At 39.0% G+C, this 27898-nt stretch overlaps 1 protein-coding gene across 1 annotated transcript in view; it reads left to right on the top strand.

Moving 5' to 3' along the window:
• Window positions 1–844: 844 nt before the first annotated feature.
• The window catches only part of LOC126950211 (zinc finger protein 680), a 473756-nt gene continuing 446702 nt past the window's right edge, over window positions 845–27898 (top strand). The window contains exon 1 of the mRNA XM_050783494.1: window positions 845–848. The gene's annotated coding sequence lies outside the window, so the exon portion shown is untranslated. The remainder of the gene's footprint in view (window positions 849–27898) is intronic.

Raw genomic sequence — 27898 nt, 5'->3', positions numbered from 1 at the left:
CTTTAGCTTTAGCTGGCAAACAAACTTGCTCTGTAACCTCTTCTGTTACTTCGTTATACTCTCCTTCTTCCTTATTATCAGTGTGAAAAGGTTCCAAGGTGGAATGAAACACAGCCCACACTTGTCTCATTGTTACCCTGATGCTGCCAAGCTCCCCTTCTTACTCACCATAGGGATCGCTTAAGAGTACTCGGGTGTCCTCCATCTTAGTTCCACATTCTCCAACCATCGCTCCGGTGACCCTTTGACCTGGGTTCAAGCCCCACGTATGGGCACCACTTGCCAAGACCAGCTTGGTCATGGAGACCCTAACCCAGCGGCACTAGAGGAATTAAAGACACACACACTCACAGAAATATAGCATGTGGAGTGGGAAATCAGGGGACTCACAGCCTTCAGAGCTGAGAGCCATGAACAGAGATTTACCCACATATTTATTGACAGCAAGCCAGTGATACAGTATTATTTCTATAGATTATAGATTAAAAGTACTCCTTACAGGAAACAAAAGGACAGGCTGAAACAAAGGGTTGGGCTCTGGCTAGTTGTCTGTAGCAGGAACATGTCCTTAAGGCACAGATCACTCATGCTATTGTTTGTAGTTTAGGAACGCCTTTAAGCAATTTTCCACCCTGGGTGGGCCAGGTGTTCATTGTCCTCATTCCAGTAAGCCAACAACCTTCAGCGTGGGCGTCATGGCCATCACGAACATGTCACAGTGCTGCAGAGATTTTGTTTATGGTCAGTTTTGGGGCCAGTTTATGGCCAGATTTGGGGGCCTAACCCCGGCATATGATATTGTTCAACACCTTCTAACAGCAGTTAGGCTTATACCTCCTGAGGGGGGGAAATAATATAGGAGGTATTAAGAAATTATTATATTTAGGCAGCTAGACAGAATGAAAGCATTCTCAGTGGAATTTTCTTTTAATAAAAAGCAGCCCCCAAACCGTTTTTTCTCTAACAGTAAGTGGCCTGAAAAGTTAAGCACAGATATGCAAACTAGAGGCTTTTATATGTAAATGCAAGCAGCTGTAACTGGAAACCAGGTACATTCAATATGGAGTTTCCCACCCTCTTTTCCTTGTGACCACATGTACTGGTGTCATGGCAGCCTCCAGGTTAAACCACATGTGCAGGTATCCTGGCCACCACCAGGTGGAGGCTCCATTTGCACAATAAAAGATTAGAGTGGGAGGGCTAGTCTTTTTGTGGGCTATGTAAATGGCACACCTGGTCAAACCAATCCCTGAGCCCTATGTAAATCAATCGCTGCTTCCTCAAGCCTCTGTACAAAACTGATTGCATTTTGCTGCAATCCAGAGACTCTTCCTGGGTGACCCACTTTCTCAGAATGAGGAAGCCTTTTTCCTCTCTCCTCTTCTTTGTCTATTAAACTTTCCACTCCTAAACCCACTCCTTGTGTGTGTCTGTGTTGTGAATTCTTTCTTGGCTGATACCAAAAACCAGGGTGTATACCCCTACAACAGAGCCACTTCAAAACGACAATCATCTATCCCCTGGTAATCACTTTTCCTCCCACCCAACATGAAAGCTGCATCTTTGTGTTATCTCTCCAAGTTGTAAGAAAGAGGCTTCTGATCAAGCTGGTCAGCATAAAATTTTGTAAAATTTAACTCTTTTTGTGTGAAATTTTAACTGATCTATTACCAGAAAAGTTATTTTTTGATATTTATTATTTTACTCTATTCTATTTAAATTATTCAGAAAAATTAAACTGACGAAGAAAGCATTTAAATTTTTTAATTAAAAATGCTTAAGAAACATTTTTTATAGAAACTAAAAATAATTTTAGATTCTTAGAGAACATCTCTCAAATAGTTCAAGTTACCCTCCTCTGACAGTAGATATATATTTTTCTACATTGTTATAATACAGCTTTGATTTTCCTTTGTGGCAAACTCCATCATTTCTATTTTATCTTTTGTGCAGTATTTATGTTATCCATTTGTGGAGGAAAAGTTAAATATTAAATTTGAATTCAATTGAACATGGACACAAACAATGGTCACTAAGTCCTGGAACAGGTTGTGTGAGCCCCTTGAAGCGTTCAGCACTGTTTCAGAGAAATATCTCTTTCAGTCTAGTCCTGTATGTTAGTTATTGAAAAACAATGGACAATCGCAAAAACAAGTTGACCTTTTTTTGTTCCTTGAGCCCAGTCACAAAGGGCCCTCATGACTGGACCTCATGCCAAACAACTTGCTACAAAAAGAGCTAGGGTCCCAGACCATGCCGAAGCTTCATGAGACCTCTCCTCTTCTGTGCGCAGATGAGTGGTCGACTCTGGAGCCCAGGCTGTTGCTTCCCAGTCTGGTGGTGAATCCTCCATAGTCTTATGAGTGTAGTATCTGACTCTGGAGCCCAGGCTGTTGCTTTCTGATAATGAATCCTCCATAGTCTGGTGAGCATAGTGTCCAACTCTGGAGCCCAGGCTGTTGCTTCCCAGTCTGGTGATGAATCCTCCATAGTCTGGTGAGTGTAAATATATGTACATATCTATCTTTTTCCTTCTCCCCTTCCCATTGCAATTTGCTTATTATATCAATCTGCTTATTATATAAATTTGTTTATTATATCATTTGCTTATTATATTATTTGCTTATATCTGCGTTGCCATTTATGTGGGATAAAGGTTGTTTACCCTGAAAGGTATTGTGTGTGTGCCTTTTCTTCTTCCCTCATGCGTCTCCCACACCGAGCAGCATTTCACATTATAAAAATTATAGCCTACGCAATGAACCTTTCAAACAATTAACAAATCTTTTCCCATGTAAAACTCTCTGCTTAATCAGCAGTCACTTTATCTTCACTCTTAAAAGGCATTTTCACTGCCTGAAAAGCAAAGGGACACAGTTCAAGTGATTGTGCTGAGTTGGTCCTCTCCAGTGCCAGTCTATTTGCATTCACCCAGGTAGTCTTCTGGTGAAAGAGGGTGCACTTCAGCATTCTCACAGCAATGTGGAACAGATGTAATAAAATAAAACACTGCCTTCTAGGAAAGAGTTGTTTTTTCTTATTCTGTGTATGTAAGCATGTAGTGGTTGTAAGGTTGAGAATAAAGACTAAATTACAGAGAGAAAGAGAACACTTTATATTAGCAGTTCAGTGCAGATCCTATGCAACCTTTTTGTGTATCAAACATACCCTAAATGGTTTGTTTGTTTGTTTGAGACAGAGTCTCGCTCTGTCACCCAGGCTGGAGTGTAATGGCTCTATCTTGGCTCACTGCAACCTCCATCTCCTGGGTTCAAGCAATTCTCCTGCCTCAGTCTCCTGAGTAGCTAGGATTACAGTCACACACCACCATGCCTGGCTAATTTTTGTATTTTTAGTAGAGACTGGGTTTCACCATGTTGGCCAGGCTGGTCTTGAACTCCTGACCTCGTGATCCACCCGCCTCAGCCTCCCAAAGTGCTGGGATTACAGACACGAGCCACCGCGCCTGGCCCTAAATGGTTTTTTTTTCAAGTATTATGTTGCTGTACCCATCACTTATTAGGCTGATAATTATTTCTACTTTATCAATTTCAATATGCACTAAACATCATCCAGAGTTGTGTCCTTGATGCCTAAGTGCTCAGATATAAAGCTGTTAAAATGTTTGTAACAAAAGATGAGATTTTATTTGTTTATTTTACTACAGAGCACTTAAGGCCTGAAAGCTTAAGTCCCTTTAACCTTTGAAAACATGCTTTAGTTTTTCCTTAGTTTGGAATGTCAAATTTGGTCAAAAGTATACACAATCATAAATGAATATAAATTATTTTGGAATTGAATCCAAATCATTAAATAAAACATTAAACTCGATACATGTATTTGACTGTATGTCCAATGTTTTTTAATTTGAATAGGAAATGTGATAAATCAGAAACTTGAAAAATATGCATGCTTTTATGACAAATAATTATGTAATCACTTAAATTTTCAATTCAACAGTGTTAAATAATAGATTTCAATACAAATTGACTCTATTTAAAATGTGAATACTGACATAACAGAATAGAAAATATTGATAATAAAATATACAAAACAAAACATAATAGTGTTGATGGCTGTTGTGAGTGTTTGGTTCTTGTCTTCGTAGTTTAAAAATAATCAAGACACACACAACAAAGACGCAGCATAATTTTTTGCAAAGGAGTAAGATTATTTTCAAATTAGGTGCAGAATAGCCAGCACATTTTGAGAGAGAGAGAAGGGATTCAGGGTGGGTTGCTTGTAAGAATGAGACAGCAAGGGAGACTCCTTTTATGGGTGTCTTACATCATTATTTATAAGGAGATGGGAAGAAGTGTTACTAGTAAACATGCTCTGGGTGGTCCTCTTAGGGCACATACACAGTAGCTATACATACTTGTTTATATGTCACATGTCTCATTAGAATCTTATATTTCCACCCATAAGTATGTTTTTACTATTATAACGAGTAAAATGTCAACTTGAGGGCAAAATCAAAATGTGCATGCTCTCTACAGGGAAACTTCCCTACTGGAGATAGCTTTACCTGAATTACCTGGAATACAGTGCAAATGCTGGGGCTTATTTTGTTGACAATATACAGTTGCCATGCAATCGCCATGGTTGCTGCATTTCGAGGACATGGTAACTTTCCTGGCTACCTGTCCTACCTCAATAGTACTTGTCTTGATTTATTTCCAACTACCAACTCTGAGTCTGAGGTTAAACTGTTATGTCGACGTTGTCAACAGTGGGGAAATCAACATTTTAAAACCAAACATATTTAAGCTTGATTGGGTCATTAGCTATATGTCCAGGAGATATTATTATACATTCTTGGAACTTCAATCTTCATTATTAGTAAAAATACTCTTTTCCCCTGGGCTGTTTTAATTCATACATGGTGGCTGTATTTTTTCACTGTAAGTCTTGTCTAAATATATAATAGTATTTATTTAACAATAAGAATGAAATAAATCATACTTTAAATATGTTCTATTAGAATTGAGTGGCTATATTTTGTCATATTTATTGTATTTATCCTTTCTAAAAAATGCCAAAATAAGAATTTAATTATTCTTCCTGGAAAAACAGACTAAGAGTTTCTACATTGTGACTTTGCTCATTTTTGCATATAGTTTTGACTGCTGTCATTGAATTTCACTAGAATTTCAAACCCACGATTTTTTAGCTTGTATGGTTTTTGGTTCATTTGGGGAAGAAAATAGATGTGAACTCTTTGTGGGGGGTAACTAGGCTTCATTTCTGCTTTTTTTTTTTTTTAATTACATCTGGGGCTTTAGAAATAAATAGGATTTTAAATAAGGTTGGTTGGGAATCAAGCAACAGAAAATCCCAGAAAAGACTGAGGGACATAGCTACTGCATAGTGTCTTTCAGTGAGATTTAACATAAAATAGAATTCGGCAGGGCGTGGTGGCTCACCTTGTAATCCTAGCACTTTGGGAGGCTGGGGTGGGCAGATCACGAGGTCAAGAGATCAAGACCATCCTCGCCAACATGGTGAAACCCCGTTTCTACTAAAAATACAAAAACTAGCCAGGCATGGTGGTGCATGCCTGTAGTTCCAGCTACTCGGGAGGCTAAGGCAGAAGAATCACTTGAACCCAGAAGGCAGAGTTTGCAGTGAGCCGAGATCATGCACTGCACTCCAGCCTGGGCAACAAAGCTAGACTCAGTCCCCACCCCGCCCCCCACAAAAAAAGAGTCCCCACCCCCCCAAAAAAATTATAAAAGAACAGCTTGATGAATTTTTACAAAATGCATATACCATGAACCCAGCACCCAGTGATGGAAGAGTTTAACAAACCTGAGAACTCGCCCTTCTTTATTTTCCCTTTCAATTACTGTTCCCCAAGAGTAATTTATATCCTGGCTTTTTATACAATAAATAAGATTTGCCTGTTTTAGAACTTTAAATAAATGGACTAATAAAAGAAGTTCTCATTTTTGGCCAGCTTTTTTTTGCTCAGCAATAGTTGTAAGATTGATCTTTGTTTCTGTCTATAGTTGTGGTTTGCCCATATTCATTGACCTACAATGTTACATTATATAAATGCATTACAATTTATTTATTCAACTGTTCATGAATATTTTGGTGATTTTCCAGATTTTTAGTTCTTTTATAAACAGTCTTGAGCATTTTTTAAATTGTGCAGTTATGTAGATATATAACTGATAAAGGAGCTAAAAAGAAATTATTTAGGCAGCTAGGGTAAGTAAGTCCTTTTTTAGATTTTCTAAAATAAAAATCAGCCCCCAAATCAGGACTTATTTAACAAAAAGCAGCCTGAAAATTGAAGCTGCAAACATATAAGCAAGCTGGAAGCTTGCACAGGTGAATGCCGGCAGCTGTGCCAATAGGAAAAGGCTACCTGGGAGCCAGGCATGTTCAACATGGAGGCTCCATCTTCCCTTTTCTTTGTCACCATGTGTGAAGTCAGGGAATAGGCAACATGGCATGGGCCAGTAGAGAATCCATCTGCATAATAAGAAATGAGGGTGGGATGGCCAGCTTCTTGGGATGCTATGTAAATGGCACACCTGGTCCAACCAATCCTCTGTGCCTTATGTAAATCAGACAACACCTCCTCAAGCTCATCTATAAAACCAAGCGCATCTTGCCACAAATGGGGAGATCTGTTCTGAATGTTCTTCTTCTGCACGAGGGAGTTTTTCTCTTTTACCTATTACACTTCCCCTCTTAAACTTACTCCTTGTGTGTCTGTGTCCTTAATTTTCTTGGCATGAAGCAAGGAACCTTGGGTATTACCCCAGACAAATGATGCTGCTTCATGACCACAAATATAATTAAAATATATTTGGATCTTCAGCTTGTGTAGGTATTAGCAAGCCTTCTTCCAGAATGTAGTAGCAACTTATACTACCTGATTTATATGAGGTATTATTTATTCTCTAATGGTCTTAATTTTTCAAACCCTACAGTGTAAACTCTGTGAAGACAGAGGCCTTTAATTTCATTCACCACTATATTTGCAATTTTAAATAAATTGATTTGACTTCAAAGCGTTTATTTTCTTAAAAATAACTGTGGTAAAATTGATTTATTTATCCTTCTGTGAACGTTATTTATTTTCCACAGCTCTGTTTCTTTACACATATGATTTCTCTGCCCAAAATGTTTCCTTGTTCTCTTGGTCATTCTCATTCAGGGTTATTTCTCTCCAGGAGAGACTGTAACTGAGCAGGTGCAATTTAAGCAAAGTCTTAAAGAAGATAGGCCTAGGCTGACCAGGTAAGCTTTAAGCAATTGTAAATAACTACCTTGTAAAGATGTATACTTTTTATTTTTTATTGATTTACCAGAAATATTTATTAAGCATTAATTTTTGCAATATTTTATTTCTTCTCTGAGATCTACAAATATGTCTACATAATACCAATGCCATTATTTTAATAAACATGAAAAATGTACATATAGCTTTGCAAAAAAAATAAGCCTGATACATTTATATCTGTGTAATATATTTGTAAAATCAATTTCCCAAGGCTCAAGGAAGTGAAGTACACACACACACACACACACCATTGTATTGAAATCAAATAGATTTATATTAAGTGCCAAATTAATTGCTATATAAAATTCATAACTAGATACACAGAATATAAATTGAATCATGAATACAGTGTTGATAATAGGTACCCACAAATGTGATTTTCAGTTAAAAAAAAAAAAAAGCAAATAGGCTGGGCACAGTGGCTTATACCTGTAATCCCAGCACTTTAGGAGGCTGAGGTGGGCAGATCACAAGGTCAAGAGATCAAGACCATCCTGGCCAACATGGTGAATCCTCATCTCTACTAAAAATAAAAGTTAGCTCGGCGTGGTGGCATGTGCCTGTAGTCCCAGCTATTCGGGAGGCTGAAGCAGGAGGATCGCTTGAACCCAGGAGGCGGAGGACGCAGAAGTTGCAGTGAGCCGAGATCGCGCCACTGCACTCCAGCCTGGTGACAGAGTGAGACACTCAGTCTAAAAAACCAAAACAAAAACCAAAAAAAAGAAGAAAATAATTGCTGGATTTTCAGTGTGTGCTAATTACCATCGCTGTTACAAAAAAAAAATCAATTTAATTACAATATATCTAGAGATTTAACACACATCTAAATATTAAATTGACACTACAATATAATATTTAAATCTGCAAAAAGACATTGGAACCTGTGGTCAATAATACCATAAGCTGCCACAGGTTTTTAGTAGATAACATAAATGACAATCCCTTTTTATGCCCCTACAGGAGAAAAACTGGTACTGCTGCATCACATACATATCAGGAAAGAGAAAAATGCAGAATTCAGTCTGCTAAAAAAAGTTGTTTATACCAGATATATACATCATATTGATGGTTATCCAATATAAATTTTAAGTTTTCTGTATTTGATTTTGCAAAATATATATAATTTATTGCTCACAAGTGAGGAGCAAAAGCCCAACTATTCAAATAGCTGTAAGGGAGATTTTTTTGGAAAATAATATATCATTAAAAAGAAGTTGAAAGTGTAATAGTTGACCCCTTAGGAACTTTTAGAAAATTCATTTAATGGTACTTAGATGGCAAGAGCTGGATTTTGATTAAGTCAGCCAATGAAAAGTCCTCCAGAGAGAAGTTATCAGGTGTCAACATTTAAGGCAGATTTTATTCATTAAAGGCACCTTAAGAAATAACAGAAACTGCAGAAATGAAGAAATTCAGGATTTCCACTAGTCATACATTGTATTGAGCATGTTGTTAGATTGTGTTGGCCATTTGACATCTGCTATTTTTAACTGCTTCATAAGCCTGCTGAGTCACAGGGCCAGAGGAGGAATCACTGTTGTTTACATTCTCCCTGTCAGGTAGCTTTTATTAGCATGCAAATATTATTATCTTCCCAACCACTGACCCCTAACATGCCTGATTGTACTTTTTATACAATAGAGGACAGCCCCGCTTGGTTGCTTCCAACCATCACGGTCATAAAGACATAGTCCCAGTAACCTGATATCTCTGCTTTCCAATCCAGCCTTTGTGAGGTCCAGTATGGCCAGCTGTGCCTCTTGTTGCTGGTGGAAATGTATTAAACACCTTCTAATGGCATTCACCTCCCTTTTATGAGTTGAAATTCAGGCACAATTCACAAGGCCTGCTTTCAAGAAGTCATGTTGCTGTGCTTTATTAGAAATAATATGGGGGTGGAAACCCACAATAAAAGTAACCAAAAGGTAAGTAATGCTAATTGGTATTGGAGAGTAAATTTGTGAAATATGCTTTTACACAAGTATTTTTGCTAGGGTGTTAAGGAAGAGATCACTAAACATCAACCCCAACATATTCACATAAATTCAATAATTTAGAGATGGTTGATTATTTTTCTTTTTTAGATTATTTTCTACTCTCAGTAAAGCAAGAATTTATGGTAATACTGAAGCATTGGGAAATTAACAATAATTAACTTTAAGATATTTTAAAAACTAAGTCTTAATTATAACAGATTTATAATTTTATTGGAATGTGTTTATATCATATTCATTGAAGTGTTGCACTAATATAGTTTATAGGCCTGAAAATATTTTTTTAAAAATTTAAGGCGTGAGACATAGTTCATAAATACAATTTCCTCATTAAATAGAGAGGAAAAAAGAGGGGGGCAAGATCTGATAGCTACAAGCTTCTGTGGAATGGAGAAAGAAAAATATCCCCAAATGTTTGGGGTTAGGAAGATGTCCAAATACAAGTGTAATTTATGTGTTAAAAACCAAGAATTTTTCAAACCCAGCATCTAGAATTTTTATCAGAATTTCACATAATATTCTACCTTTAAGTGATACTTGCTAATTAACTGTAGGTTTTCTTATTTAAAAGGAAGACATCTTTTACTTGAGTGTATCAAACTATAAAATTGGCTTCAGAACCTAAACTTAGCAAAGCTGGAAATAATAGTGCATATTTTGACAACAATTTTTTTTCCTTTTTTTTTTTTTCTTTTTGGACTGAGTCTGGCTCTGTCGCCCAGACTGGAGTGCAGCGGTGAAATCTCAGCTCACTGCAATCTCTGCCTCCCGGGTTCAAGTGATTCTCATGCCTCAGGCTCCCAAATAGCTGGGATTACAGGCGCCCGCCACCATGCCCACCTAATTCTTGTATTTTTTAGTAGAGACGGGGTTTTACCATGTTGGCCAGCCTGGCCTTGAACTTCTGACCTCAAACGACCCACCTGCCTCGGCCTCCCAAAGTGCTGGAATGACCAGCGTGAGCTACCGCGCGGTGCTGGGTTCCTGGGTTTTTATGGACTGGAAAGGGGAAGGAATGTGCTTAGTCTTTGGGTTGTCTTGGCGAATGCAGGACTCAGCTTGGCCCAGGACCAACCAGGAGCTAAAGGAAAAGCTTGGCCTGGGACTTTGGCCCGGGACCAATCACGGGATGAAGTGATGATTCGTAGAGGCTGGACTTACAATCCTAATAAAGGAAAGTAGAGTGCCCACGGGAGCCCACCGTGACCATGCCCAAAAAAGGAGAAGAAACTTTTCCTAGGAGGCCACTGACTGTACAAAGGACAAAGGCATTTCTATGCCAGGCCTTGTTCCCTTATCTGAGTGAGCTGGAAGTGTGTGCAAGTTTTTATCCAAATGGGCAGGAGGTTTTTCTATCTATGCAGCTGTGGACATGTCTCCAGGGACAACACCCTGTGCTCCTTCCCTTATCGGTGCCTGCAGCTTGAATCTTTTCCAAGGCAGCTTTTTATGTTTTGTGGGGATGAGGCACTGACCCATGGGCTGGGGCCTCTCGGGGACCCTTCCCTTGTTATTCATCTAAGGCAAGCGACTTCTATCGGGGGCCACTTTCTGTAAAGAAGAAACTGTCTGAACACTAAGTGGCTCAAGCCATGTTCATTTATCTACCAGGAAAGTGGAGGCCCTGAGTGCCGGAGCCCAAGTCATCCAGCAAGAGAAAACTTGGGTGTAGCCCAGAGTGGCCACCCCCAACCCAGCCACTGCGGTCAAGGTTAATAAGGGCAAGAGTGTGCATCTGTAATCCCAGCTTAGGAGGCTGAGGCAGGAGAATCACTTGAACCCAGGATGTAGAGGTTGCAGTGAGCCAAAATCGCACCACTGCATTGAAGCCTGGGTGACAGAGCAAGACTCCATCTCAAAAAAAAAAAAAAAATCTATATTTTACTGATTGAGGATAAAGTAAAAATTTTATCTTCACTTTAGGATTGAGAAAATTGAAGATCGGGGAAGTTAAAGTAGCTACCAAAGATCACAGAACAGAGCAGGTTTAAACTCAGATTCATCCAACATCAAAGCTCTATACTTGCCTGCATCTTTATATATAAAAAATAGTACAGAGGTCTCTTTTAAAATTCCTTGCTTAAGATACTTATTTCTTGAGATAAAAAATATTTGTCTATTTTATCTGCTGTCTGCAAAAGTTCTGGGACCTAGAAGAGTAATCATTAAATTCTTATTAAAGAAAGGAGAGAATGATCAGTGTGGATGATTTAAAGATGGGCGAGTAAAGATGTGAGGAATCTCCCAAGATTCCTGTTGAGTCCAGAACTGCATCAGGCTTGGTGCCATAATGAATTTTTCAGACTCTTGAAGCTAGCTCCAGCCACTCTAAAAGGGACAGGCTCTTTCCTCACAATGAACTTTGAAAGGATTGAGGCCATAGTCTCTGGTGGCCCCACTGGTTTGTAGATTTCAGTGCCTATTCCTGGAGAGGCAAGTGGCTGCATCCTCTGAGTTCATGTTCTTAAAAAGGAAACTGCAGTCTGTGTATAAAAAAAAAAAAAAAAATTAAGATTAGAAACCTCAAGGTCTCAGCTTCTTTGAAAGACATGTTTTGCCCATGTGAGTCATCCAGGGCTATTCTGGGGCTGCAGTTCTGGGATTAGCCAGGGCTGAGATTCTGCTGGCAGCCCTGAAGCTTGAGGCAGATGCACACCAGTGAGAGGAGAAAATCTTGTCTGGGAGCCAAGACAAAGGACTGAGAGCTGGGAGGTCTGTGGATGGAGGGCTGGTGAAAGCCTTGACACCAGGAGTGACCTCAGGGATTTCAGGCAGACACAGGAAAGGGTCAGATTCTGGGAAAGACCCAGCTGCCCTCTCTGTTTACAGAGATTCTAGAAGCTACAGCAAACCCAGCTGTTAGTGCTGAAAACTCTTCTCAATGTGCTGAAAATGGGTGGGTGAGAGGAGAAGGGCTGGTTTCGTTTTTGACTGTAACTTTAGCCTCAGCCAAGTTTCTGCCAACTCCCAGCCTCAATTTTCCTATCTGTTAAACATTTGAGGTCTTTCAAGCTCTGAGACTGTATTTTGAGACTTAGTTCTCTTTTTCTTCTTTCTCCTCATCTTGTGAATTGAACTCACTAATTCATAAGTTCCCATGCAAATATAATAGAAATTCTGCACTTGCTTTACTGAGTTAAGGCTTTCATTCCAAGTATTTGGAGACTTCTCTGGAATTGTCTGGTTTTGCACCTGGGATTTCTAAATAGCCCCATTTCCTGCGTCAATGCAGGCACCTCCTCATGCAGCCTCACTCACTCAAGGGCTGATGTCTCTCAAGAACCTCCCTCTTGGCCCATTCAAACCAAATCAACTTCTCCCTCTAAGCTACCGTGTCTCCTGTGGTCCAGGCTCAGGAAATGGCAACTCTACCCACCTAACCCAGCACACTTGGGCTGCAAAACAGACCTTGGAAGAAATCCATTCTCTTGCTTCCTTTCTAGGCCTGTTTTTTCAACAGTTAAGTGAGGGGCTTGGCTTGATGGCATCTGAGGTTGCTGACTGGCCTGAATGCTCTGATTTACTCCCAAGTCCATCACTAATGTGTGCAGTGACCCTGGCTAAGTCAGTCCTCTCTGCAACTTCTGTTTCCTCATCAATAATTGAGATAGTTGGATTAGATGAGTTTTATAGTAGAGGCATTGGAAAAAGCACTAACATTGGAGACAGGAAATCTGGATTCTCCTAATTACTATCTCATTATTCAGCCCTGGGCCAGTCACTTGTCATGGGAGGCTACAGTTTCACCTATGTCTAATGGGGAGTGTTGGCCTACCTGCCCCCCAAGGTTCTTCATTCCCCTGCCCTGACATTCTGGGGCTCTGACACTAGGGCACTTATGTCATTTAGCTAACAGCTTATGTGTTTGTCTCCTTTCCTCACTCTGGAAGGTTCCAGGTGGTTTTCTGGAACAATTGGAGGTCCCTTAATCCCTGTGGCTTTGCAGAAAGCTAGAGGAAACGTGGCAAGAGCCTTAGAAAGCAGGTAGGCCAATGATTAATAATAATTCTGGTAGACAAGAAAAATGGAAAGGATGAGCACAGTGGCTCACGCCTGTAATCCCAACACTTTGGGACGCCGAGGTGGGTGGATCACCTGAGGTCAGGAGTTCAAGACCAACCTGACCAACATGGCAAAGCCCTGTCTCTACTAAATATACAAAAATTTGCCTGGCATAGTGGTGAGTGCCTGTAATCCCAGCTACTCGGGAGGGTGAGACATGAGAATAGCTTGAACACGGGAGGCGGAGGTTACAGTGAGCAGAGATCATGTCATTTCACTCCAGTCTGGGCGACAAGGCAAGAGTCCATCTCAAAAAAAAAAAAAAAGCAAAAGGAAAATGAAATAAGGTGATCTAAACTCCCTCTTTCAGAATCCTGAACCTGATAATCCTGTTGCTATTTGGTGTTAAAAAATGTGCTTCGAGATGTTTCTTTTTGGGGGGAATGGGGAGATGGGGTCTCGCTCTGTCATCCAGGCTGGAGTGCAGTGGCGCGATTCAGAGATTTTTCTTTAATGATAATCTCAGCCTCTTTAATGATAATTCACCGGCCTTGGCTGCACTGCCAGGAGACCTTGAGATGTCCCCTTTCCCTCTTTATGAAAATGTGCTGTTTCTAGACAACATGGAAAAATAGAAAAGTACAATTATAAATAAAAAAGCAAGTCACAGATGAAAACTTATGGTAGATTTTATATAAATCCCCCAAACAGGCAACATTCAAATGTATATTGTTTACAGATAAAATTGCATAAAGTAAATGATAACACAAAATTCAGATAGTGGTTACATTGGAATAGGAGGTTAATAGGAGACTTCAGAGGTATCCACTTCTCAGGAGTGTGTGAGGGTTTTATGCAGCCAGACTGAAAGTTTCATGAGAGTAGAGACCAATATTTTCTTTTCTTCAATTTATTTCCTAAGCCTAGCAAAAAGGATGGCACATCGTGTCTGCTAACACACGCTTTCAGTTAAATGAATAAATACACTGCCTTGTAAACAGACAAGCTATGCAGATCAAGACTTTATTATTATTAGTTACTACGGCTAATTAATAGACTCAAATAGAAGGTAATAAACTGTAGGATTTAGAAAGCACTATTGAAAGTTTAATGTTAAAGTAGCACTCAGGTAAAACTTTTGTTTCTAAATTTGTGACCACTATAATTACATTTAAATTGCCACATGAGTATGAAACACGAAATCTGACTGAAGGCAAGCATAATTTAGAGGAAAATGCAATAAAAGAAAAAAAAATGAAAACCCGACCGGGTCAGATCTGCAAGTTATACTCTGTGCTTTTTTTTTTTTTTTAAATTTAAGACAGAATCTCACTCTGTCGTCCAGACTGGAGTGCAGGGGCACGATCTCGGCTTTGCCTCCCAGGTTTAGCAATTCTCTGCCTCAGCTTCCTGAGTAGCTGGGATTACAGGCGCCCACCACGCCCGGCTAACTTTTGTATTATTAGTAGAGACGGATTTCACCATCTTGGCCAGACTGGTCTTGAACCGACCTCGTGATCCACCTGCCTCGGCCTCCCAAAGTGCTGGGATTACAGGCGTGAGCCACCATGTGGCCTCGGTGCTGTTTATTTTATTTATTTATTTTGGTATTTTTAGTAGAGACAGGGTTTCACCATGTTGGTCAGGCTGGTCTTGAACTCCTGATCTCGTGATCCACCCGCCTCGGCCTCCCAAAGTGCTGGGATTACAGGTGTGAGCCATCGCGTCCAGCCTTCTGTGCTTCTTTTAAGGAAATAGTTCTCTCTTCTCCCAGTGGAGAAGGAGGCTGACTGGAGGACCCGGGGCCCCTCTGTCCTCCCCACGGTGGCAGTCGCTGATCTCTGCTCAGGTGTGAGGGGTGCCACAATGCCCTGGGCCTGAGGTTACCAGGCCCCACTCCTCCTCACTCCCCTGGACTCTTCCATGGTGGGTGTCTCTGTGCCCCTGCATCTTCCTATGTGTCCCTCTGATGAAAGGGGCAGTGGCACCATGACGCTGGTGGGAGGAACTGGCCACAGGCTGAGGAGGGCTCACCCAGCTGTGGGAAATGCTCTGGTTGACCTCGGCTTTCTGTGCACCAAGCTGGCCCTTGACCCAAGGTTGGAGGCAAGGCGTCCCTGGGCTGAGTGACCCTGGGTGCGGGCGCTCCAGCTGCTGCTGCTGTGGTTCCTGCTGTGCTCGGCTGGGCCGCAGCTGGTACCAGCACCCACCAGAAGTGCAGGAGCCACCCCACAGGTGGGAGGAGGTGCTATCGGGGGAACCCACCCCCAGTAATTCAACGTGAGTCCTTTTCTATTTTCCCTAAGTGTTGGCTAGTCTGAGAAATAAAGGGAAAGAGTACAAACGAGAAATTTTAAAGCTGGGTGTCCAAGGGAGACATCACATGTCGGCAGGTTCTGTGATGCCCCCCAAGCCACAAAACCAGCAAGTTTTATTAGTGATTTTCAAAGGGGAGGGAGTGTATGAATAGGGTGTGGGTCACAGAGATGACATGCTTCACAAGGTAATAAAATATTACAAGGCAAATGGAGGCAGGGCGAGATCACAGGACCAGAGCGAAATTAAAATTGCTAATGAAGTTTCGGGCACGCATTGTCATTGATAACATCTTATCAGGAGACAGGGTTTGAGAGCAGACAACTGGTCTGACCAAAATTTATTAGGCAGGAATTTCCTCATCCTAATAGTCCTGGGAGTGCTATGGGAGACCGAGGCTTATTTCATCCCTTATCTGCAACCATAAAAGACATTCCTAGATTGGCCATTTCAGAGATGTACCCCTAGGAATGCATTCTCTTTCTCAGGGCTGTTCCTTGATGAGAAAAGAATTCAGCGATATTTCTCCTATTTGCTTTTGAAAGAAGAGAAATATGGCTCTGTTCTGCCCAGCTCTCAGGCAGCTGGACATAATGGTTATTTCCCTTGTTCCCTGAACATCGCTGTTATCCTGTTCTTTTTCTAAGGTGTCCAGATTTCATCTTGTTTAAACAAGTTGTGCAGTTAACACAATCATCACAGGGTCCTGAGGTGACATACATCCTCAGCTTAGGAAGATGACAGGATTAAGAGATTAAAGACAGGCATAGGAAATCACAAGCGTATTGATTGAGGAAGTGATCAGTGTCCATGAAATCTTCACAATTTATGTTCTTCTGCCATGGCTTCAGCTGTCCCTCCGTTCAGGGTCCCTGACTTCCTGCAACATGGTGCTAGCCATGGTCCCTGAAAACCAGGCTCTGCTGAGAAATCTCAGATGCCAGGAACAGAAGAACCCAGAGAAACTTGAGCCAAACGGATAGACTGTTGGAGTAGCTGAGGGTGAAGCTGCCAGAACTCCTCAAAGTGGAACAGCAAAGCCAGCACTAGAGATAGACAAGAAAAATAAAATTTCAAAGAAAATTAGAAGAAATCAAAGGCAGATGCTAAAGCAGCAAAAAACCCTCCACACCACAGTAGAAACAGAGTTGATGAAGGAGTCTGAGAAACGAATCTTAGTCACAGAGAGAAAGGACAGCAGTGAACATGGTCAGGTACTGATGATTCTGGTCCACTGGATCCCACCATCCCTAGGACAGTAAATACCATCCTAGTCATTACCCAGCAAGTTACCACTGCAGCATTTCCTGTGTGTTCCAAAATGAATAAAGGTGATTCCCATCACAAGTGCAAATAAAAAGTCATTTATCATGTTTTTCATCTAAACTGTCACAGTTTAGTTTACTATTTTGTTCTTTTTGTGCTAAAATATTTTTCATCATTTCAGACAGAGTCTCACTCTGTCACCCAGGCAGGAGTATGGTGGCACAAACTCAGCTCACTGCAACCTCCTCCTCCTGGGTTCAATTAATTCTCCTACCTCAGCCTGCCCAGTAGCTGAAAACTACAGCCGCATGCCACCACACCTGGCTAATTTTTGTATTTTTAGTAGAGACGGGTTTTCACCATGTTTTGCCAGGCTGGTCTCAAACTTCTGACCTCAGGTGATGCATCTGCCTCAGTCTCCCAAAGTGTTGGGATTAGAGGCGTGAGCCACCCTGTCTGGCCAAACATTTGTTTTTCATTTATTTTTAATTTTTTTAAGGCAGAATCTCACTCCTGCCCAGGCTGGAGTGCAGTGGCGTGATCTCAGGTCACTGCAGCCTCTGCCTCGCAGGTTCAAGCAATTCTCCTGCATCAGCCTCCCAAGTAACTGGGATTACAGGTGCCTGCCACCATGTCCAGCTAATTTTTGTATTTTTAGTAGAGACAGAGTTTCACCATGTTAGCCAGGCTGGTCTTGAACTCCTGACCTCAGGTGATACACTTGCCTTGGCCTCTCAAAGTGCTGGGATAACAGTCATGGGCCACTGCGCCTAGCCACATTTGTTTTTTAAAAGTGGCAGCCACAGTTCCCCTCTGTCTAGATATATTTTGAACTTTTGTACATTAAGTGTAACATAAAAAACTGTTATGTTTTAGGTAATGTAAGATTGGTGTACACAAACTTTACAGATTACTGTAGGGTTCAGCAAATGATATATATAATGACATTTATATCTGTAGTTTTTAATGTATAAATCTTCCTTCAGAAAAGATTGACTTCTTTAAAAAACGACTCCACAAATTCAGGCTTATTTTATAAAACGGCACAGTAGTAAAAAAAAAAAAAAAAAAAAAATTAAAAATGCTCCTTTTTTTTTGAGAGGAGGTTTCACTCTTTTTGCCCAGGCTGGAGTGCAATGGCATGATCTCGGCTCACTGTAACCTCCACCTCCCGGGTTCAAGTGATTCTCCTGCCTCCTCTTCCCGACTAGCTAGGATTACAGGCACGCACCACTGTGCCCAGCTAATTTTTGTATATTTAGTAGAGACAGGATTTCATCATGTTGGTTAGGCTGGTCTTGAACGCCTGACATCAGGTGACCCACCTGCCTCGGCCTTCCAAAGTGTTGGGATTACGGGCGTGAGCCACTGCGCCTGGCCAAGAAATGGATATTTTTAATTAATAATTTGTGTTTTCAAACATACTGAAGTCTTGTTTTAGTAAGTCTGGGGATAGTTGACTAATTTTATTTTATTTTTTTTTAATGGAGTGTTCAAAAATTTTGATTGATGAGTAAACAAATCATTTTCTTTCAAATTTCATAGATCTATTGAAGTGTCAAATATACTTTTAATTTTAAAATGTCTTTCAGTATTGTTTCAGGGATTTAGGTCTAGTTGAATCTGCTCAACCTGTTAATCATTGTCACCTGCCAGATTCCAAATCACTGTCAGTGTGCCTGTATGACTCTTCTTTCCATAGTCTTTGAATTAAATTTGTATTACTTCTTTGAATGTTACATAATACAGCTCATACATTTCAAATGAAACCACCAGGTAAAATGAGTTCTGACTTAGCATAAAGAAGCTGTTGGCAACTCAGTATTACATATACAGACGGATGCAGCTCAACAAGAATTTAGACAAAAATATTGAACTATAACGTGTTGCCATTACTTAGTCTCTGATGAGTTTATGGATAAATTCATATTTCAGCAGATATATCCAGTTGTGTTCAGTACCTCTAAACGTGGTATATCAAGAATTCTTATGCTGCTGTCTGAGAAAACAGACTCTGCTGTTACCTAAGAAGTCAGCTGGAAGGTGGGCTGGGCGCAGTGGCTCACGCCTGTAATCCCAGCACTTTGGGAGGCCAGAGCAGGTGGATCACCTGAGGTCAGGAGTTTGAGATCAGCCTGACCAACATGGTGAAACTCGGTTGCCTCTAAAAATGTAAAAATTAGCCGGGCGTGTGGCGCAGGCCTGTAATCCCAGTTACTCAGGAGGCTGAGGCAGAATTGGCTGAACCCAGGAGGCTTGGGTTGCAGTAAGCAGAGATCACGCCATCACACTCCAGCCTGGGCAACAAGAGCGAAACTCTGTCCTGGGTGGGGGGTGGGGGGGAAGAAAGAAATCAACTGGAAGGCATTTTTATAATCTTGCACCACATAAGTAAAAACTGAAAGGTAGTACTAATAAATGCAAACTACATCACCTGGAAAACGGTAATCCAGAATGTCGCTTTCAATATTTAAGTATTTGAACTTTTGATATAAAAAATTTGGTAAAATAAAGCTTTTGGTAAGCTTTGTGTAGCTTGACATCAGCATAAAGTAGGAAAATATCTTAAAAAGAAAAACAAAAACCGACACCAAAAAAAAAAAAAAAAACTAACAAATGCTTATATATTGATCTTTGTGCTCTGGAAGTCCAAAGCAAAACATTTGATGAACTTGATAGTTATTTTGAGCATATTGGCATGCTGATAAAATAATTTAAGTTTCATTTGAGTGAAACATGTCCACATCTCAAAAATACAGCTTTGTACTATGAATAATAAATGCAAAGTCTTTTTCCTCAAGAGGATCCTGATTCTCAACCCAACATATATGGCAACGCTTTCCATTGGTTTCTCCAAACTGAGGCCTCATTAAGGCTCAAATATGGAGTGAGAGGGACCCAGCAACAGACAATGTGAAACAAGAAGGATGAGGTAAGATGGGCAGCTCTAAGGCTCAGGAATTGCCTGAGGAATCCCAATATAATGACGTCAACTATAAAGCTTACTGGGTTAAATAAATAAATAAATAAAATAAAATAAAATAACTTAAAAAGCTGAAAATTCCATGAGTTGACTTTGGTGGGAAGGAGACTCTAGAATTTTAAGCAGTTGTGCCAAAAGGATTGAGTCAGAGTGACATTTATCTAAAGATTATTAAGGTAAAGGTTTACAAGCACGTAAGTATTTGTTCCAAATCTTATTACTGTAGCAATATTTTTTTCTGTAATGTCAGCATCCCCAAGCTAGGGATGCCATAGACAAACTAAGACAAGTGCCTAATATGTTGTAGGTAATTAGTTTCAAATTTCAACAAACTTTCAATAAACTCTGTTTCACGTATAAATCTCACTGAAAAGCACTATGCAGTAGCTATTTCTTTCAGTGAGTGATTTCTGGGATTTTCTGTTGCTTGATTCAAAACCAACCTTATTTGAACCCAATCATTTCCAAATTTCCAAATGTAATAACAAAAGAGAGTAGAAATGAAGCCAAGTCACCCCACGCACTTCATGTCCAATATATTTGGTTCTGCAAATGAACCAAAAAATCACACAAGCTAAACAATAGTGAGTTTAAAATTCAACCTAATTTCAATTGTAGCAGTCAAAACCATATGCTAAAATTAGCAAAGCCACAATGCAGAATCCCTTAGGCTGTTATTCCAGGAAAAATAATAAAATTCTTATTTTGGCATTTTTCGGAAAGAATACACTAAATATGACAAAATATACCCAGTTATTAAAAGTCTTTGAAATATAAATTCTTACTCGTAAATATTTGCTATATTTAGAAGAGCCTTTCAGTGAAAAATGCTTATAGCTACTATGTATAAATTAAAACAGCCCTTGGAAAAATAGTATCTTTTATTAATAATGTAGATTGAAGCTCCAAGGATGTAAAATAATTTCTCCTGGGCACATAGCTCATGACCCAAATCAAGCTCAAATGAAGATAAGTAACAGTCATAAGTTATATTATTAAATTAAAATACTTCTAGAAATAAAAATAAAAGGAGAGATATAAAAACAAGAAAGAAATTTAAAAAAGGAAGTGGATTCCTCACAATTACTCCTAAGGTATGGATTAAACCTAAGTGTTAATCAACAGGTGAACGAATATAGAAAATGTGACATATTTACACAACGAAATGCTATTCAGCCCATCAAAAGAAGCAACTCTTGTTATTTGCAAAAACATCAATGAACATGGAGGACATTATGCTAAGTAAAATAAGTCAGCAGAGAAAAGAACCCACATAATATTATTTCTTTTTCTTTCTTTTTTTTTTTTTTTTTTTTGAGACGGAGTTTTTCTTGTTGCCTAGGCTGGAGTACACTGGCGCAATCTTGGCTCACCGCAACCTCCACCTCCCGAATTCAAGTGATTCTCCTGCCTCAGCTTCAAGTAGCTGGGACTACAGGCCTGCACCACCATGCCCGGCTAATTCTGCATTTTCAGTAGAGACGGGGTTTCTCCATGTTGGTCAGGCTGGTCTCGAACTTCCGACCTCAGGTGATCCGCCTGCCTAGGCCTCCCAAAGTGTTGGGATTCCAGGTGTAAGCCACCTGCCTGGCCACACACTAGTATTTTCTATGTAGAGTGTACAAACAATTTAAACCATAGAAGTAGAGAGTAGACATTTTTAGCTAAGACTTTATCTCATTCAAGTGTGTTTTATAAAATTTGTTTGACATTTAAGTGTCTCTGATTTACCTGGAATATTGTAATTTTTCATGAATCCAGGTTGAGTACTATAAATAAACAATCTTTTACTAAAAGCTTTTCTGAGGCAGAGTAGGATACATCAAATTTTATTATAATATGGTAAAAGTGTGTTAACCATGTTCCCAGTAATCCCTCTGAACACAGCATTCTCAGTTCCCAGTATTCACCTTGAGTTGCTCAGGGGAAATTGTTATCTCTGTAAGCAGGCAGAACAAGGTGCCCCGTGGAGGTGCACCACATTGCACAGAAATGCTGTCCACATGCACCTCTATGGTCTTAATTTAATTGGGCTGTCATTTGCATGACTAGATACTTACTGAATCTGGTCATACTGGTTTTGGCAGCTAATGGTATTTGTTCCCCATCAGTTTTCTGCAATTATTTGCTTTGCTGAAAAATAAATCTTTTGTTAATTGAAAAACCAGATTTGCAATTTTCAATTTTTACATACGAAAGCAAATCAGAGAATCATGTGTATGTAGCATGCATTTTCCTATCAAAATTCTTCTCGTATTGCCTTGGAAACCCTAGGAAGTCACCTAAAGAATTCTCCCTTCAAATTGTTTAGCCAGGATTTTAGATTTCAAAAGATCCAGAACTTAATAATTGAGTAAAGCAAAAATCTTGTCTTTGCTTCTTGTTAGTAATGTGGTCATTTCAAAACGCATGGCAATTATGCCAAGCTATTAAAAAGATGTTGTTTTGATTAATTTTATCCCATTTCAAATGTTTTAACTGTTTCTTTTATCTTGTCAATCTAAGAGAAACTATCTACATAACTGTTTATGCGTTCACCCCTGTAATCCCAACACTTTGGGAGGCTGAGGTGAGTGGATCACTTGAGGTCAGGAGTTCCAGACCAGCCTTGCCAACATGGCGAAACCCCATCTCTGCTAAAATGTAAAAATCAGCTGGGCATGGTGGCGGGCATCTGTAATCCCAGTTACTTGGGAGGCTGAGGCAGGAGAATAGCTTGAACCTGGGAAGCAGAAGTTGCAGTGAGCTGAGATCACACCACTGCACTCCAGCATAGGTGACAGAGCAAGACTTCGTCTCAATAAATAAAAAAAAATAGGTGTAGAATAGACATTTGGCAAAATTCAACATATACTCATGATAAATCTCTTAATAAAATAGGTAGAGGACAAATGCACCTCAAGCCAATATACACCAGATATACCAAAAAATGCACAGCTAATAACATATTAAGCAAGGAAATGTAAGCTTTTACTCTAAAAGCTAGAACAAGACAAGAATGCCCACTTTGGTCAGTCTTATTAAACATGGTATTAAATGTCCAAGTCAGAAAATTTAGAGAATAAAATCAAAGGCATCCAGCTTGGAAAAAAAGTTAAATGATCCCTGTTTGCAGATGACATACTCTTCGGTATAGAAAAGCCTAAGACTTCACTTAGAACTAATGAACAAATTTTTAAACTTGCAAAATACAAAATCAACACACAAGAGTCAGTAGCATTTCTACACAAGAACAATTAGCTACCTCAAAATAAAATTAAAAGCAATCTCATTTACAACAACTGTAATAACTACACTTTAAAATCAATTTAACCAAAAAGTTAAAACATCTTACACTGTAATCTAAAGAACATTAGAGGAAGAAATTAAATACTACACCAATAAAAAAATAGTACTAATTCATGAATTGGATTTAATATTGTTAAATACCCATATTACAGAAAATAATCTGCAGATATAATACAACCATTATGAAAATACCAGTGACATACTTAATAACAATTTAAAAAATATATATCTAAAATTTATATGGTACCCCACAAAAGATCCTGTATAGCCAAAGCAATCAAGGAAAAACAAAAACAAAAACAAAACACTAAAGTTATTACCCTACCTGACTTTGAAATATACTACAAAGCTATAGTACCCAAAACAGTATGGTACTTCAATAAAAACAGACACATATGCCAATGGAGCAGTAAAGACAAACCAGAAATATATCCATGTATTTACAGCTAACTCAATTTAAATATAGGTAACATCTTCTTAGGGAAAGGGCAGTATCTTCAGTAAATGGTGCTGAGAAAATTATAGTCACATGCAGAGCAATATAATGAGACCCTCATTTCACACTATATCTAAAAATCTACTCAAATAGTTTACTTACCTAAATGTAAGGCCTGAATCTCTGAAACTACTACAAAAAATATAGAGTAAAACCCCCATAACATTGGTCTAGGCAGTAACTCTTCGATTTAATCTCAAAATCCCAGGGAATCAAAGGTAAAATTGATGTCAGATTACTTCAAATTATTAATAAAAAGCTGCTGAAAAAAATCTGATACAACAAACAGGACAAGAAAAGTAAAAAATGGGACAAAATATTTGCAAACCATACATGTGACAAGACATTACTATCAAAAAATATTTAAGAAACTTGGCCAGGCTGCAGGCTCATGCCTATAAATCCAGCACTTTGAGAGGCCAAGGCAGGCAGATCACTTGAGGTCAGGAGTTAGAGACCAGACTGGCCAACATGGTGAAACCCCATCTCTACTAAAAATACAAAAATTAGCTGGGCATGGTTGTGGGTGCCTGTAATCCCAGGTACTTGGTAAGCTGAGGCAGCAGAATCGCTTGAACCCAGGAGGCAGAGGTTGCAGTGAGTCAAGATTGCACCACTGCACTCCAGTCTGGGCAACAGAGTGAGACTCTGTCTCAAAATATGTGTATATACATATATCTATACATGTATATGTATATACATATATGCGTGTGTGTGTATATATATGTGAAACTCAAATGACTACACAATAAAAAACAAATAACTATTAAAAGTGAGTAAAAGGCCTAAGTAAATATTTTTTCAAAAAAACGCATACATATGGCCAACAGATACATTTAAAAATCCTAAACATCAATTATTATTAGGGAAAAGCAAGCCAAAAGAAAAAAATCTATGAGATATCAACTCACTCCTGTCACAATTACTCATATTAAAAAGAAAAAAAAGTATTGGTAAACATACGAAGAAAACGAAATGTTTGCACACTGTTGGCTTAAATGTAAATGAGGACAGCCATTATGAAAAACAAAACAGAGATTCCTTAAAAAATTTAAAATCAAACTATTGTATAATATAGCAATTCCACTATTGTATACATATATCCCTAACAAATAAAATCAGAATGAAGAAACATCTGCACTTCTATGTTGTTTGCAACACTCTTCACAATGGCCAAAACATGGAATCAACAGTTCAACATCTAATGAGTCAATAAAGAGATTGTGGTGTATGTACACAATGGAATACTATTCACCTTTTAAAAAGAAAATCGTATTATTTTCAATCACATGGATTAACCTGAAGGACACTATATTAGTTGAAATAAGCCAAAGATTAATATGTCATAATTTCACTTACACATGCATTCTAAAAAAAATTAATCTCACGGAAGTAGAGAGCAAAATGGTAATGACCAGATGCCGAGGTATTTAGAAGAAAGTGAGGTTTGGAAAGATGTCTGTCAAAGAATACACAATTATAGTTAAATAAGAGGGTTAAGTTCAAAAGATTTTTCTGTATAGCACAGTGACTATAGTTCATAATAATGTATTTGTATATGCTAAGAGAATACTGAAAAAATGAAGAGTGCTAAGAAAAATGCTAAGAAAATGTGAAGTGCTCTCACCACAAAATGTTAACTATGTGAGGTGAAGCATTAACCTAGAATTAAGCATTTGACATTGTACAATTGTACATATTGTACATATACTTCAAAACATCATGTTTTACAGAAAAAATGCACATTTTATGTCACATCAAAAAATTCATTTTTAAAACATTATGGATATATGTTTCAAATACTGTCTTTTTCATAAACTTGGCTGAATAGTATCAAAAATACTTAGTTCTCGTGTGGTTTTTGTCATCTGTCATAATCACAGAAACTCTGATATTTAACACCATGTTCTGGACCCAGCACAGTCCATGGGAAAAGTCAATGTACTTTAGGGTTTTTAAGCTTGGGGCACCTGGAGTTTCTGGTACAGATGGTAATGGTGTGAAAGACACTGAAAGGGCAGGTGTTGTTTATGGCCCCATGACACCACTCAGAAAACAAATTTGCATGCAAAGAAATAGAAAACGTTTTAATCCAAAAGTTGCCATGATCTCCAAACGTTTTCCAGAGAAAATGACCAAGGAGTTGGCTACAGATAGGTGACTAAGAATAAAAACTGTAGACTGAACTTCACCAACCAAATATATATATATATATATATATATATATATATTTTTTTTTTTTTTAAAGTGAGACCGGGAGCAGTGGCTCATGCCTGTAATCCCAATACTTCGGGAGGCTGAGGCAGGTGGATCATCTGAAGTCAGGAGCTCGAGACCAGCCTGGCCAACATGGCGAAATGCCATCTCTACTAAAATTAGTACAAAAAAATTAGTACAAAAATTAGCCAGGCGTGGTGGCAAGTGCCTGTAATCCTAGCTACTCAGGAGGCTGAGGCAGGAGAATAGCTTGAACTCGGGAGGCGAAGGTTGCAGTGAACCGAGATTGCGCCACTGTACTCTAGCCTGGGTGACAAGAGTGAGACTCCACCTAAAAAAGTAAGAAATTCCTCCAAATTGTAATATCAATATGGAAAAGAAATACTATTCCAAATTTCAAATCAACAGAAGTCATTTTATTATTTTGCAATGTTTAACAGCCACACTTAAAGATAGAAGATTCTGTGTGAAAACATAAGTTGTGCTATATTATAGAAAATTAAATTCAAAATGTTTGATTTATCGGGTTTTTCTTGTTGTTGTTGGTTTTTTGTTTTTTTTTTTTGTTTTTGATGGAGTCTCATTGTTGCCCAGACTGGAGTGCAGTGGCATGATCTCGGCTCACTGCAACCTCTACCTCCTGCATTCAAATAATTGTCTTGCCTCAGCCTTCAAAGTAGCTGGGGCTACAGGTACACACGGCCACAGTTGGCTAATTTTTGTATTTTTAGTAGAGACAGGGTTTCACCATCTTGGCTGGGCTGGTTTCGCACTCCTGGCCTTAAGTAATCCACCCAGCTCAGCCTCCCAAAGTGTTGGGATTAGAGGCCTAAGCCAGCGTGCCCAGTCAGATTTACCATTAGCTCTCTCAAGAATTTAATTTCTGGCCAGGCACAGTGGCTCATGCCTGTAATCCCAGCACTTTGGGAGGCCGAGGTGGGCAGATCACCTAAGGTCGGGAGTTCACAACCAGCCTGACCAACATGGAGAAACCCCATCTGTACTAAAAATACAAAATTAGCTGGGCATGGTGGCGCATGCCTGTAATCCAAGCTACTCGGGAGGCTGAGACAGGAGAGTCAAACCTGGGAGGTGGAGGTTGCGGTGGGGCAACATCGGGCCATTACACTCCAGCCTGGGTAAAAAGAGTGATATCCCATCTCAAAAAAAATGAATAAATAAAAATTAATTTATTTCTGACATATTTTCTAGCAAATTTTATATGTGCCACACTTTGTGTAAGAATCTAGTAAGATTTTTCTTTTGCAGTTAAAAACAATGCCAAGTGATTTAATCCTCTCATCTGTGGACAGTGTATGTCTTTTATCTTAATTAACAATCTGAGAGTTATATTGATAAGCAAACTCGCCAATTAAAACCAATTTTTCAGTGCACTAAAAATACGAAATTTCTCATCAAAACTTACTAAATTACCATGCGAAATGACATGGCATAAAGACAACAGTGAGAAAACTGTAGCCATAATACAGAAAAAGAAGGAGCTGTGATGCATACATTGTTGGAATACACATAAGACAAACAAACCTGACGATAATTAGAAAATTACCAGAATTTCTCTTTAAATTCAGCAGAATTCAGCTTTGCAGCCCAGAAAAAAAGAAGTCCTCTCCATATGAAGAATCAATGTTACTGTTTCACCATTGATATATTCCATTTCTGACTTGAAGTTACAAACTAACTTCAACAGGAGTATTTACGTCTTACTATGGAGCATCTGTTACACAGCAAGCACTGTCATGTTTGTCTGCTATGTTTATATATAATAGCATCCTCATGACTCAGGAAGCCTTCCTAGTACTTACCTGAACAAATTCAATAAATAAATAAATTTACTTATATCAATTATGAAAAGTGAAAGAAATAATAACTTTTAAAAAGTAGGCTCACATAGGGTTCTCCAATTAAAAGAACAAAGGGCAATGTTTTAACTAAATAAGTAAATTATAACTTAATAGACTAATAGTAAAATTACATCTAAAAATTACTTTTTGTACACTACTAAATTTTATAAAAAA

The sequence above is a fragment of the Macaca thibetana genome, chromosome 3, assembly GCF_024542745.1.
Source record: "Macaca thibetana thibetana isolate TM-01 chromosome 3, ASM2454274v1, whole genome shotgun sequence".
In the NCBI taxonomy this organism is placed as follows: Eukaryota; Metazoa; Chordata; class Mammalia; order Primates; family Cercopithecidae; genus Macaca; species Macaca thibetana.
This window is presented reverse-complemented; position numbering and strand designations above follow the sequence as displayed.